This window comes from Mauremys reevesii, linkage group 5 (genome assembly GCF_016161935.1).
Source record: "Mauremys reevesii isolate NIE-2019 linkage group 5, ASM1616193v1, whole genome shotgun sequence".
NCBI lineage: Eukaryota > Metazoa > Chordata > Testudines > Geoemydidae > Mauremys > Mauremys reevesii.
In genome coordinates, this window is record NC_052627.1 from 63,239,775 (window position 1) to 63,253,115 (window position 13,341).

The window sequence follows — 13,341 nt, forward strand, 5'->3', positions numbered from 1 at the left end:
ACAAATACTTGGTGCTACTCTCTACCTTTTAACAGGCTTCGTTTATTGTATTTACTGCTTCAGTTTTAGGAGAACCAGCCAATATGTAAAAGTATATGGTTAAAAGGAGAGAAGTTGGTTTGGTTTTGCTGTCTGTGTCCCTGAATCACACTTGCTCTTTTAGCAAGAAGTTTTGTGAAAGTTTTTGCTTGCCTACAAATATGTCTAGTTTAATCTCTTTAAATGATGTGGGAAAGAAAATCTTACGAGAATATTGTAGATTCTTCATTCACGTCTCTAAGGAAACAAACCTTGAAACAATGCTTGGACTTTAATGGATAGTTTTTTTGGTACAGGAATTTATATCCTATTGGACTTCATCATGATATTTGAGAGGGAGGGGTGTGTGTGTGTGTGTTGAAACTGCATTTGGGATTAATAATGCATAACCAGTACTGCCATTTTAAAAGCAATCAAAGTGAAGAAGAGTTAGGTCTACCTAGGTTTAGAAGTGACCTACAAACAGAACAAGTGACATACTGACAAATAGTCATATAAAAAGAATGACTAACCTCCGTTTCCCAATGGATTATAGCAGGAGGGTAGGAGGCTTTTCTGAATCACTGTTTATGGATGCTCTGTGCCTGCCTGTAGGTTGATTTCCTATTTGGGCCTTATGTTGCAGATTGAGCATCCTTCAAAAATTGCTTAGAGAAAGGAAGTGATGAGCTACTATTGAAGTGTTGGGCTGGTAAACTGGTAATCACTTGATGCCTCCAATATGGTGGCCATTAGTGTTTAATCCAGAGGTGCCTGGGGATGGCAGTAGTAGTGAAAGGAAAGGGCAAAAAGGAAGTCAAAGCTATAACTCCATATTCCTCCTTGACAGACAATTCCAGTCAAAATGGCAAATGAGGTCATATGAGTAGAAGATTAGAAAACTAGGTGGCCCAATTTTCAGAAGTGCTGTGTACCTGTAGCTCCCATTGACATAAGTGGGAACTGAGTACGCTGCATCTCAAAATATCAGGCAGATATTTTTGTGTTGTTTTTTAATCCTCAGTTGGCAAGGGAAATTTAGGTTAAATATTAGGACAAACTTTCTAACTACAAGGATAGTTAAGTATTAGAATAGGCTTCCAGGAGAGATTGTGGAATCCTGGTCACTGGAGGTTTTTTAAGAACAAGTTAGACAAACATCTGTCCAGGCCTGACTCTATTTGGCCTGACTCTATTTGGTCCTGCCTCAGTAGGTGGGGCTGGACTAGATGACCTCTCAAGGTTCCTTCCAGTCTTGCATTCTATGATTCTAGCACCAGACACTGATACTGTATCTTGATTACAATAGCTTAATTGAGCATTCTTCTTTGGGGAGGAGGAGGAAAGCTTATCGAGCAACTGGCAGCATCTTCTGTTCTTCCACTAGTCTTAGCCCATCCTCCTCAAATTATTTTACACTAAAATATATAAAATATATTTTCATTCAGTATTAATATCTTGGAAGTATGACACTAAAATACTGCTTGTCAAATTAGTCTCCCCTCCCCAGCATAGTAAATATATTTGTGTGTGTATGTGTTAAGTGGAGTGCAAATTAATACTTTGTGTATTAGCATTACTTGTATATGGAATAAACATAACTGAAGTTGTTAGATTTTGAACTTTCAGGTGGTTCACTGTATTGCAGCGCTGCACAAACATAAATCCTACACATTCCATTGTCTTTTAAAATTGAAATGCAGTCTTACAAGTTTTAATCTTATGCTTTTGTTGATCATAATCAAAAAGTGTTCATGGGGAGAGTGTATGTCTAGAAAGAACTGTTTTTTCTAAGGGTTCTGTTTTGCTTTGATGTAAGTGGTAATTTTTTGAGGCCTATGTGTGCCTCAGTTTCCCTCATACTTTGCATTGCTATCCAGTGGGGGATTAAGTTGTCTTTCAGGATTAAGTTGTGTCTCTAAGAAACACAGGTGTGTGCGTCATGTCCCTGTCTGGGTGGAATGAATAGAGTCATTCAGGAACTGGCTGAAACCAACCCAGATCAACATGGGGTCCGGAGAGATAATGCAAGCTCTAATGACTCATGGAGCTGCACTCTCAGCAGGGGAGCTGAGCAGAGACCCCCAGCTTGAGAACAAAAGACTGAGAGGGGTGAGGTGGGGGAATAAGTGTGGGCTCTGTAAAAAGCTTGGTTCTTTCACTGGGAACTGACTAAGGAGGCAGAGAGAGAGACAGGGCCTGAAAATGGAGTTCACTACAGCTTGGCGGGTGAATTGCTCTGAGCTGACCAGAATGGACTGTGTTTTAACCTTTATGCTATGCTAACTTATGGACTTACAGTGCTGTGCTCCAGTCAATTAATAAACCCCACTGTTTTGAAATTGCTGCTTGAGTGTCACTGCAAATACTGGCTGGAGTGCATTAGCCCCTGAAGAGTGTATAGATATCTACTAGGAGTCTCTCTCAGCTGGACTTGCATAGTAGAGCTCATAGTATGATGCAGAACTCCAGTAGCTCAGTTTAGAAGGCAGTGAGGCTGCATGGCCTATGCCGGAGGAAGAGTGAGGCAGACCCCTTGGGGTTCCTCGAAGAGACTGTTCAAAAGCTGCAGTGTAGCGCAGTTCCTAGGGATCCATGATGGTAACTGATAGCATAACTAAGGTCTCAAATAGAGTAGGAAGTGAAGTTCTCCATGCTTAGAGTGAACATATTTCCCTGTGCTGAATACGGGACACCTGGTAAAATTACTCATGTTCAAGTGAATTCAGCGGCAATCAATCAGAACTATGCAGTACAAACGTTCAAATTAACATCAAGTTGACTGAGCCCCTGTTAAAAAGAAATACTGCGTAGCTGGATTCTTTTTATTTACCTTCTTATCTTTAAGGCTCATATGGGAGAGCTGACACACACACACACACTCCTGTACACCTCTCTCACATGAGGGGAGGGGAGGGGAAGTGTGACCAACTGACCGATCCTCCAAGCCTGGCTGGGCCCCCGGGATGGACCTGCATCTCCTGGTACCTGGTGCTGCATCTTCCCGAGGCAACATGGGTGGGGGGGAGGGAAGAGGGCACGCTGGGTCACATGCTCCCTTCCCCAGATTTCTGCCAGGGTTTACACCAGACTGTGTCCAGCAGCAGCCTTTCAGCACTGTGTGTGGGGGAGGGAAGGGACAGGAGCTGCTTCCAGCTGCAGGGGAGGGCGGGGGGAAGGGATGACCTGGCCCCTGTGTTTTCAGAGCTCATCTCTTCCACCCTCCCTGCTCCCCTGTGGCTGGAAGCAGCTTGTCCCCTCCTGCCCGCACAGTGTTGAAAGGCAGCTAACACCTCCAGGCTGCTGCTGACCACCGACATAACTCAGCTGCCTCCTGTCCCCCAGCTACAGCACAGGCAGGAAGGGGTTAAGCCCTAGGGATGCATTGTGCACCAGGACCCAGGGAACCAGACTGCAGGGGCTTCAGCGAACCCGGCCAGAGAGGTGGCTCAGCAGGAGAGGGCGCCTATGGAACAAAGCAGCCTCGCACTCCTTGAGGGAAGGACTCGGGGTGGGGGCAGGAGGGACAGGTGAAGAGGGAGCTAAGTCCCTGTCCAAGGGGCTGCTGTGGAGCCTGCATGGCTGGGGCATGAACAAGCTTAAAATCACTTTAGGTCTCCACGAGCTTAGCTGAGGGGCAGAGAGGCTGAACGGGTCTTTGGCACATGCAGGGCTCAGCTCCTCCTAGCCAGCGTCCCGGGCCAGTGCTGCAACTTTCTCGCTCAGGGCTGTAAAAAAAACAAACACCCCCCTGAGCGCAGCAAGCTTCAGTGTTGTAATGTGCCAGTGTAGGCAGTGCACCAGTGCTGGGAGCTGCGCTCCTCGTGCAGTTGGTTTTTTTAGAGCTGTCTCCCAGCGCTCTTCCGTGACCACACAAGCAACGTTAAAGTGCTATGTTGCCAGTATAGACTAGGGGAGGGAAGGAGCCTGCTGGCCAAGCTACTGGTGACCCAAGCACTCCGATCAGAGGCTGGTTCTCCGCACAGTGCTGGGAGCGGGACACGCCCCGCCTAGGGGGATATGTAGGAGCAACGGGGTTGAGGGGGCAAAGGAGCAAAGCAGGGAGAGGAGAGCGAGAGCACATAAAGGGCTGATGGGTGGGCAGCAGAGGCAACACATAGCTCGCTGCTGCCTGGCACATGCCCACACTCACCAGTCACAGCAGCTCACAGCACGCAGCCAGTGCTGGCCAGAAACAGGATGGGGGACAGGGCCCTGCTGGCCGAGAGTCGGAACGCAGCAGGGGTTTCACTGAGGGACCAGCAGGGGGAGTGTCCGGCCCCTCATGCTGCAGCTCTGCCCCGCCACCAGCCTTGCACACCCACCCCCATCGTCAGCCACTGCTCCCCCTAAGTTGTCCCATTTGTAAGACAGAGATAATACTTACCTTATAAAGAGCTTTGAGGTCTGTGGATGAAAAGGGCTTTATAAATGCCAAACTTATTATTTTGTAGACAGTACTCTACGGCAAATTTTAGCAGAAAATGGTGATCTTGTGTGGAGTGCTTGGGTTTTTTGAGTGGACTCCTTTTTTTTTTTTAAGGGCAGAAGGGACAATTATATACTGGACCATGATGAGGTTAGTTGAGCTTATAGAAAACAAGATGTCCTCTTGGTCTGTGTAGCCCAAACACCTTCTGGGTGTAGTGTTCTGTCCCATCTAGTGGCACCGAGACCACTTAGAGATTAATGAGTCTGTCTACAGCCTTAGCTAACAGCCACATGGCTTTTAGCTCGTGCAGTAGAGGCTCATGCATGTAGCTCCAGAGGTCCCTGGTTTGACCGACCTGCCAATGACAGGGGTCTGTCAGTGTTACACATGCACCACTGAAGGGATTGAATATCCATTTGTTTTAAAACGAAAGTCTGGTTTTAGTTCTAAACCCGTTTTTCCAAGTGGATGTTAGTCATTAAAAAAAAAAAAAGTAGGGACTACATTTTTAAACTCCTATTTGGTTTTTAAAACATCAGTCTTTTTAAGGGACATATTTTTAAGCAAGTGTAAAAAGTGAAATGTTGTCTCCCTCATATTCACCAGATCTTACCTATCAATTGTATTCTGTAAACAGATTTCCCTTCCATTGTGTATAACCTTTTTTTTTTTTTTGTTTAAGTAGTATTAGGTTCTTAGCTGAACATAAACTGTTTACAGAGTAAAACCATTACTGTGCAAAAATTCTGGGGTGTTTGCTGGTGTTAATCATTCCTTACTGATAACTGTAGGGTATTGGTGACAGATTTTTATTTGCATTTGAAGTATGGTGCTGAGCCATAGGTGGTTGCTAAGAGTTGTCAGATGACACTTGCTCACATGAGAGCCATTAAGAGGGTGTTGTAGCCAGTGTTGGAACAACCTTGCAGTTAAGGGCGGGTCAGTGCAAAAGCAACTATGCTCTTTCTTTCAGAGGCCATATGGTTTGGTCTTGTGACCAAATAAATAATTGCCAGCTACATAATCACATACCAGGAAACAAAGGTAGTTAAAATCAATATCTGCTGACTGCGTACCGGTCTTGGTGGAAGAACTCCAGCAACAGAAGCAGGAGATAATCTTGGATGGGCTTTGAAATTTGAAAGTTCTGTGTGGTGGTCTAATTTGGGATAAATACTACATTACATTGGATGCAATTGTCTTCCTGAATTATGGTTGACAGAACATGCTACTCTTCTTCTAAAAAAGAAACACAGTGGATTGCTACAAAAGACTTGAATCTCTTCTCTGAGAGGAAATGTCTATGGTTGCTGGATGCTGAGCCATAGTGAAGCAACTCACTTAAAGCCATATCTCTTAAGCCAGTGTTCAGTATTTTCAAGAAGCTTTGGGAGAGTACATCTGAACTAAGAAGATGTGTGGAGGTACTCCAAAGACCGCACACAGCACAGGAGGGCAAACAGACCAAGCAAGAAACAGTAATAATGCCTCTTGCCCACTGGAAAATAATATCTCAAACAAAAAATCTTTTGTGGAAGAACAGAGCACTGACAGTAAAAGCAGTGTCAATACATTGTTGCAAAACAGGTAGGCCAGTTATCTTTTTTGAAAATGTAATTTTCAGAGGTAATTGGGTGTTCTAGCTTAAATTCTATTGGAAATATAACCATGTGCCTAAAATGCCATAAAGTCAACGAACTCAAAAGCTATTTTCCAAGTGGGGCCTCTTATTCCAGATGGGCCATAATACTCCAAAGTTGTTTTGTTCTTCTTTAGTTACTCAGACCAAATTTGTGACTCTAATGCAAGTTGTATATACAGGCTACCTGGGTGCTAAATGACAATAGTTGAAAGAGAAATTTAGTTTTGATAATACCATGTAGTTTCAGTTACTGGCACAAACTTTCCTTCCCCTCCTAAAACCGTTTCTGATTTTCTTTGCCTGCCCCATGTCAGTGCGTCAATCAGTGACATTTTGCAGGAGAAGGGGAGAAAAGTGGTGAAATGAGGGGACGTTTGCATCAATTGCTGAACGTCTCCAGGAACAAATCCCAAGATCAGGCCATAAACTAATACTGAGTTTGGTTAGTGTCCTGCTATAACTTCTTAGTGATGTTGTTTTTATTCAATGAATAAAACTCTTGAGTGAAAGCTGTGAAGCAGTTCCAAGTTGTATTGTTTTCTTACGCTACCGTCCAACAAAATTCCGTTACTCTCTCCCCTCCATCCTGGGTGTAAAAGTAAAAATTACCTTACTGAGTTTAGTTGAAATAGGTTAAAAAGACATCACTAGCCCAACAGCTTGTTCAGTATTTGCTGCACTGAAACATCAGTTTGTACCTTTTCAAAATAATGTTTTTAAAGCAAACTGAAATACTTCTCAAATCTAAACAAATGAGTTCCTGTTCAGCTGGAGTATATGCATAGATTTCAGAATATACATGTGGCTATTATGAAGGTGAGCTGTAAGCTTTGTTTGTTGAGATCAGAGTTCTGTTGACCCCTGCAAGAACGGATGATCTGAAAACAATATGCTGGTTAAGGCTTCTTGGTATTTGCCGCTCTCTAATTATCATTTGGAGTGCAGTAAGGGGTGAATTTTTCAATTTTTAACGTGATCTATATTAAAATAAATATGCAGAATTTAATTGGTATCTCAAACTGTTTAATATCTTTAGAATCACTTCAGCTATCATTAAATTTTCTAAAACAACTAGGAATACTCTTCTAGTTCATTTAAAAAAAATACCGTCCTTCAGTGTATAGCGATGCACACATGGAAAATAATATAGTAACTAAGTGCAACATCAAGAAATCAAATCAAGGCTTGTGAATAACAAATATAATTTTAATTTTCCCCTAAGCAAAAGAGGTCACCGTATATCCAAGTTTATCCTCTCTTATGTATAGCAGAAGACATCTGAATAAGTCTAAGGAAGCAGCTTTGCCACTATTTTTGGGAGAGTGAAGGAATTTTTTTACCTAATTCTAACAAGAAACCTAGTGAACAAGCCAGCTTTTAATTAAAAAAAAAAAAATCTAAACATGTCCTTTATTTTCCTGAGTGGATGACTTGTTACCACAAACAGATATTGAAGAGTGCTGGCCACGTTAACTACAGAAAAGCTATATGAAAACTATGTGAACATATACTTTTTTTTTGTTGCTAAAATTCTTAATTATTATTTCTGGCATCTTTCCATACACTGGGGTGATCTGCTCCTGCTCACCACTGTCAGTTTTTAATCCACCTGAAGTTTACCCTAGTGTACGCTTTACATATCACAGCTCCTCATTTTTGTTTGGTTCCAACTGCCTTAAAGTTAACTCAATATTAGTATTAGGCAGGTATCCAAAAATAGTCATAATACTTGGTGGATCTTGTATAATGTCTGGGTAGCTCCTTTTAGCAGGTAACTGCAAACAGCTGGACCAGCTGTTAATAAACAGAACATTAAAACAGAACAAAACAACAAAAAGTAAATAGCTACTTTGTGTTTTCCAACTGACCGCACAAAGATTTAACTACTGAAGCATATCCCTGATTGTATTACACATTGATGTTAAAGAGGAACTGAAAATGTACTTTAAAATTGACTAAGCATCACAGTTTGCGAAGTATTTCTGTGTTGTAAATGGGTTTGAAATGGACCAATAGAACTTCTTTAGTGTGTTACAAATAGACAATTAGGAATTACCCTTAAGCATGCTGTTAGGACTTCAGAAAAAAGTGTAAATTCTCTATTTTGAATATTCTTCCACTACAATTTAGAAATTAGTGATGCAAGTGTGGATGGGTTTTTCTCTTCCACCAAACCCTTAAACAAAATAACTTGCTTTAAACATCAGAGGAGAACTCACCAAAGCAGAAGTTTGCTGTAATTTACATGGACTAACTGTACACCATTCCTGCAATGCGAAATGTCACTATAGCTGGGGGGGAAATTCTCTTGCATGAAGATGAGCCTAAAATTGCCCTTCAAAACAAGGGTGAAATTGGTCAATAGATAGTTACACTAGTAATATTTATATTTAACGTATATCAAATGCAATTAAACACAAAGCTCCAAGTGGATTTCCACTGGGAGACTCCAAGACACGTTAAGTTTAGGAAATGATTGAATACTCAGACATCACGGTATTGGAGCTGTGTGTTATGTGAAACAGCCTAGTGGAAATACAGCTATGTGCTTTTGTGAAGGGGGGGAAAAATGGTAGTCATGTGAGACTCTTGTGCCTTGTGATGGATTCCACAAGGAGATGACACTACTGGGTGTGTCTATGTGTTGTTTTCCATGTGTATTTGAATGACATCTGATCTCATTATAATCATGGATGGATCAGTTTTGTAGTGTGAAACTGGATTGTTCAAGAAATATTCCCCCCCTCCTCCTTTCCCTGGTGTAATTCAGAATGTTAAAATGCGGTCTGTCAAAATATAGCACCACAAAATAGACTGAGGGGCATTCTCTGAAGTTCCCCTTTTCAGTTCAGCATATTATGTGTAAGTCCCTTCTCATGCAAGATTTGAGATCTGCTTGACAGAAGCTTAGGTAACATCATCTTAATGGGCTAATGTCTGGAGTTAAAAATTGTCAGTTTGAATTGATTCTAATTGCTTTTGCTGCGCAGTGTAGCTGGGATGGGGAAACTGGACACAGTACCTCAGCAGGCTGATAACAGAATACAGAGCTGCAATTCAACTCAGTTCATTCTTGGCCAAAAGCTGTTGCCTTGCTACCTGAATGTGGTCTTTGATGGTCATGTAAAATACATGGGGCAGTATGAGGAAGTCTGCACTGCTCCTGGCCCTGCTATCCCTGTTCTGTGGGTAAATAAAGCAGCCAACGTGGTGCTTTTCAGGTGCTTTACATTTAATTTAAAATCAAACATGTATCGATTCCATTTTTGTTTGTTTAAAGGAGTTTGGGTCCCCCTTTCAGCAAATTAGCACTGTGATTTCTGAGAGAAGGTGGAAAGGAATTGAGGAGGCAAGCCATAAATGAACAGGCATGGAATTGGAAAAAGAGACCAAATGCATGAGATAAATTGAGGCAAATCCATGGGCTGTTTTGATTTCCTCCTTGGTTCACTTTTGTACTGGATCCTATAATGAATCTCAATAGGCAGTGGGTGAGAAACTAGTGATGAAGTCTGGAGTGCAGTAGATGGTGTGGTTGTAGTTTTTAGAATACATGAGGTGTGTAGGATTTCCACTGGGTAACAGTGAGCAGAGCCCAATTAGGTTTGATCGTGTACAGGGTAACTCCCCTAGTGATAACACTGTGACTATCTTTGAAAGGGCAGACTTAAAAACAAAACTTAGTGCTTGTCTAGTACTCCTACCTCTTCAAAGCATTGTGTGTGTATATAAGTGAGGAAAATCATTAATAGCAAAACAGCCTTCAGCATCATTTTGTGGTCTTAGACATGCATATGATACCCATTGCCTTGATATCAGAAAACATTAGAAAGGAAGATCAAACCCTTTGAGTTGGTTAGGGCTAGATAAGCATCCTTTTCAAACCTGGAAGTCTTGCCTAAGCAATACCAGTGGATTGGAACACAAAGTACACGTTAGCAAAACTTAGCAGAGGAAATAGTCCAAAGAATCAAGATAAAACATGAAGAGCCATTTAAAGTAATTTAGAAACAAAACAGCTATTTGTGAAACTCTGGCTTGTTCATGGGAGAGGGCAATTAAGCCTGGTCCTCCATGGTGGTGTGTATCCTTCTTTCCTATAAAAATCAGTAGGAGTTGAGGATGTTCAGCTCTTCGCAAGATTGGGCCCTTTAACAGAGGACAAGTTAAAGCAGCAAAGAAATTCCATCAACTTCTTGTTTCTAGTGGTTTGTTTATTTGTGGGATATACTTTTTTCCTTTCTGTAGAGCCTAGTCAGGAAAATTCCTATTCCAAAGGCACTCTGTGTAGGAAATCAATGTGGCCTTGACAGTCTGTTATGCAACATGATAAACTAAAATGACTATTAATAACAGCTGTACTCTTTGTCCCCTAGATATGGTCCATCCGGATCAGAGCTGAGGCATGTCACTTCAGCACATTGTCTGGTATGGAGAAGCTTGCACTTTTGCTACCTATGCTGCTCTGGATAGAAGATTTCAGTGCACATATGTCATTCCAGCTTCTTACATGAGCTGTAAAAATTATGTACTCTCCTACGCTATGTAAAGTGAAAACTATTACGTAACCTAGGAAAGATAATCAGACCTCCATCCTCTAAGGTATAGGCTGACTGCCTGAGAGATTAGGAAGGAATGTTTTTGTTGTTGTTGTGTTTTTCCCTGCCCCCCACTTTCCTCCCCATTAGATGCACCAATGATTGTTTAAGCCCTGTTGCATTTTATTATACAACAGTTGGGTGGGGGAAAGTGAAGAAGAAGAAAAAACTGTTTCCAGTTGAAATTGCAGGGAGGGATTTTCAGAGGAGAACCATGCTATTACTTGAAATGTGTTTTTTAATACAAAATTAAGATTGTAAACATCTTTTCACTTATAACACTATTAGACTTTTGTTAACTTTCAAGTTTTTCTGTAGATAAGAAACAAGAATGCTCTAATTCATGAAACATTAATATCAGAATGATTCCAGCATCAACCTTAACTCTCCTCGATTAGCTTTATCTGTCCTCTTTACTAGTGGGAGAATCCCAGCCCTTGCTGAATGAATGAAACTAAATCTTCCCTGCTGGAATATATGAATGTAAAATGAGAAATATTACAGCATGATATAGCCTGCACCCATTCTTCCAACCTTCCTCAGTTATTTAGAGATCCAGGCCTATTTTGGAAGGATGTGTGAAAGTAGTGGCGGTTAGGGGGCCTAAGGTTAAAGTAGGATATGGGAAATATGATCTCAGGCCTGCCTTCATGAGGTCTTTAGGAACTAGATATTTTATTTACCCTACATGACTGGGTGACTAGAAAGGGGTTTTGTGTTGACTGCATGTAGAAGTGGTTTCTGGCTTATACTAGGGGGAAAAAAAGGGGTGGGGAAGGAGGTTGTCAAATCTCTAGTCTCTGATTGGTGAGCAGGTGGGTTTGAAGTTAACAGGCTGCTATGCTGAATTATGTCTTGACTGGTGGGTGTCTGGGGCAATAGCCAAAGTTAGACTCAGGGTGGTAATCTGCATCAATGGAGCATAGCTAAGGTTAGCGTTGAAGTTACTGAGTGTAGAAGATTTGGATTGCAGGAGTCTGTCTTTCTTTTGGTTGTCTTCCTGACTTTCAAAAAGTGAAAGTCAGAGTAACAACAAATGTTAAAAGATATTGGTTTACATCCATAACTCAGTATGAGTTTCCTGTCTGAGAACTTCTCTAATTTGTAAATATTTTTTTCGGTTATGATTTATTAATGCCATAAATGTGCGTGGTGCTTGACAGAAAAGAAGACATGCCTTGCCCTGAAGAGCTTAGTCAAAGCTACATAAATAATGTAACAAGAAATTACAGTGAAGCATGGAGAAAGTGAAAGAAGAGAAGCTTTCAGCTAAGATGAAGGGGGGAAAAGTGCTCTGAAGAGAGAATTATTTGCAAAGAAATGTTTTGGTTTTTTTATTTTTTACTATTTTTAGTTATGAAATTATTGTACTTGTACAAATTCTTGCCAAGTGTGTATCAAAAAGGAAAGCATGATCATTATAGCAGTGAGCTTTTGTTTAAAGAGATATACAGCAATACAGTCCTCATCTCTCTGTTTAACAGGGTGTTACCATATTACACATCCATGACATGTTGTTTCTAAAGATTTTATTAAATTGAGTATAGTCTCTGATTTCACATATTTAACAAACCAATCATGTCTGTGATAACTTAATTTCATTCACACTTGGATTGTGCTTCTGGTAGAATGGTAGGATGTTTTTGTATAAAGTCACAAATCAGTAAATCACTATAAGAAGGTGTCATATTTCTAATCTTAAATCTTTCACTTATGAGATTTGAGCATTGAAAAAAGCATAAAAGAGCAGTAAGTCTCCATAGTAGTCATTCCGAAATAGGGTGACAAGATGTCCTAATTTTATAGGGACAGTCCTGATTTTTGGGTCTTTTTCTTTATATAGGCTCCTATTGCCCCCCACCTCCCATCCCGATTTTCACATTTGCTGTCTGGTCACCTTATTCTGAAATCAGAATGCCTGTAACATTCTTAACATGTGTTCTTAACATAAGAGGGTTAACCTAGGCTGAGGGCACAGAGTTTGCAACCTCCTTGAATCCCAGAAGTTTGACTGTCAGAGCTTACAGATTCAAGGCTTAGCAAGTTTTTAAGCATTACTGAGACTTGTTAATTATACACAGGTTTCATTATTGGTATCATACCGACTGGCACAAAGAGTTCTTGTCTTGGTGTCAGTGCAGTTATCAGCCATATGCATTCCTTCACCCTACTACTCAGTTATTGCTGTGTCTGATGGTGGTATATTTATGTATAGTCTCCAAATGAGTGTTACATTTTTGACAAAAATCAGTTGCTGATGCACAGGTTCAGGTAATTTTTATGGAATATAACAAATATGTGTACATTTAAATAGCTAGTTTACATTCTGGCATTAGTGAAAACGCTTTTTGTTTGTTTTGGTTTTTTTGTTGTAACTTGTTCACTTAGTTCCTAAGATCTACCCCTGAAATTTTATTAGTTCATGTGAATTTAAAACTGGGCCCTTAATATGTTAACATAAGGAACAAAAGGAAGAAGGACTTTTTTGTTTTTTGCGGGTAAAAACCTATGCGAAAACATTTGGTCCTTTACTATGGTACTGTGACAAATAGAGACAAATATTTAGTTCTGCTGCACTTTGGACAAAAATAGTTTGACTGTCACATGCTTATTTGAGATAAAAGTTTAGATTTCAGTCAGCAATCAGTTGA

The 13,341-nt window shown here is 40.8% G+C and overlaps 2 protein-coding genes across 3 annotated transcripts in view; one reads left to right on the forward strand and one right to left on the reverse strand.

The window, feature by feature from the left end:
• Positions 1-13,341, forward strand: part of FNIP2 (folliculin interacting protein 2) — a 72,252-nt gene that overhangs the window by 16,784 nt on the left and 42,127 nt on the right. The window lies entirely within an intron of this gene.
• Positions 8,409-13,341, reverse strand: part of C5H4orf45 (chromosome 5 C4orf45 homolog) — a 105,688-nt gene continuing 100,755 nt past the window's right edge. Inside the window, exon 7 of the mRNA XM_039539195.1 lies at positions 8,409-8,427. The gene's annotated coding sequence lies outside the window, so the exon portion shown is untranslated. The remainder of the gene's footprint in view (positions 8,428-13,341) is intronic.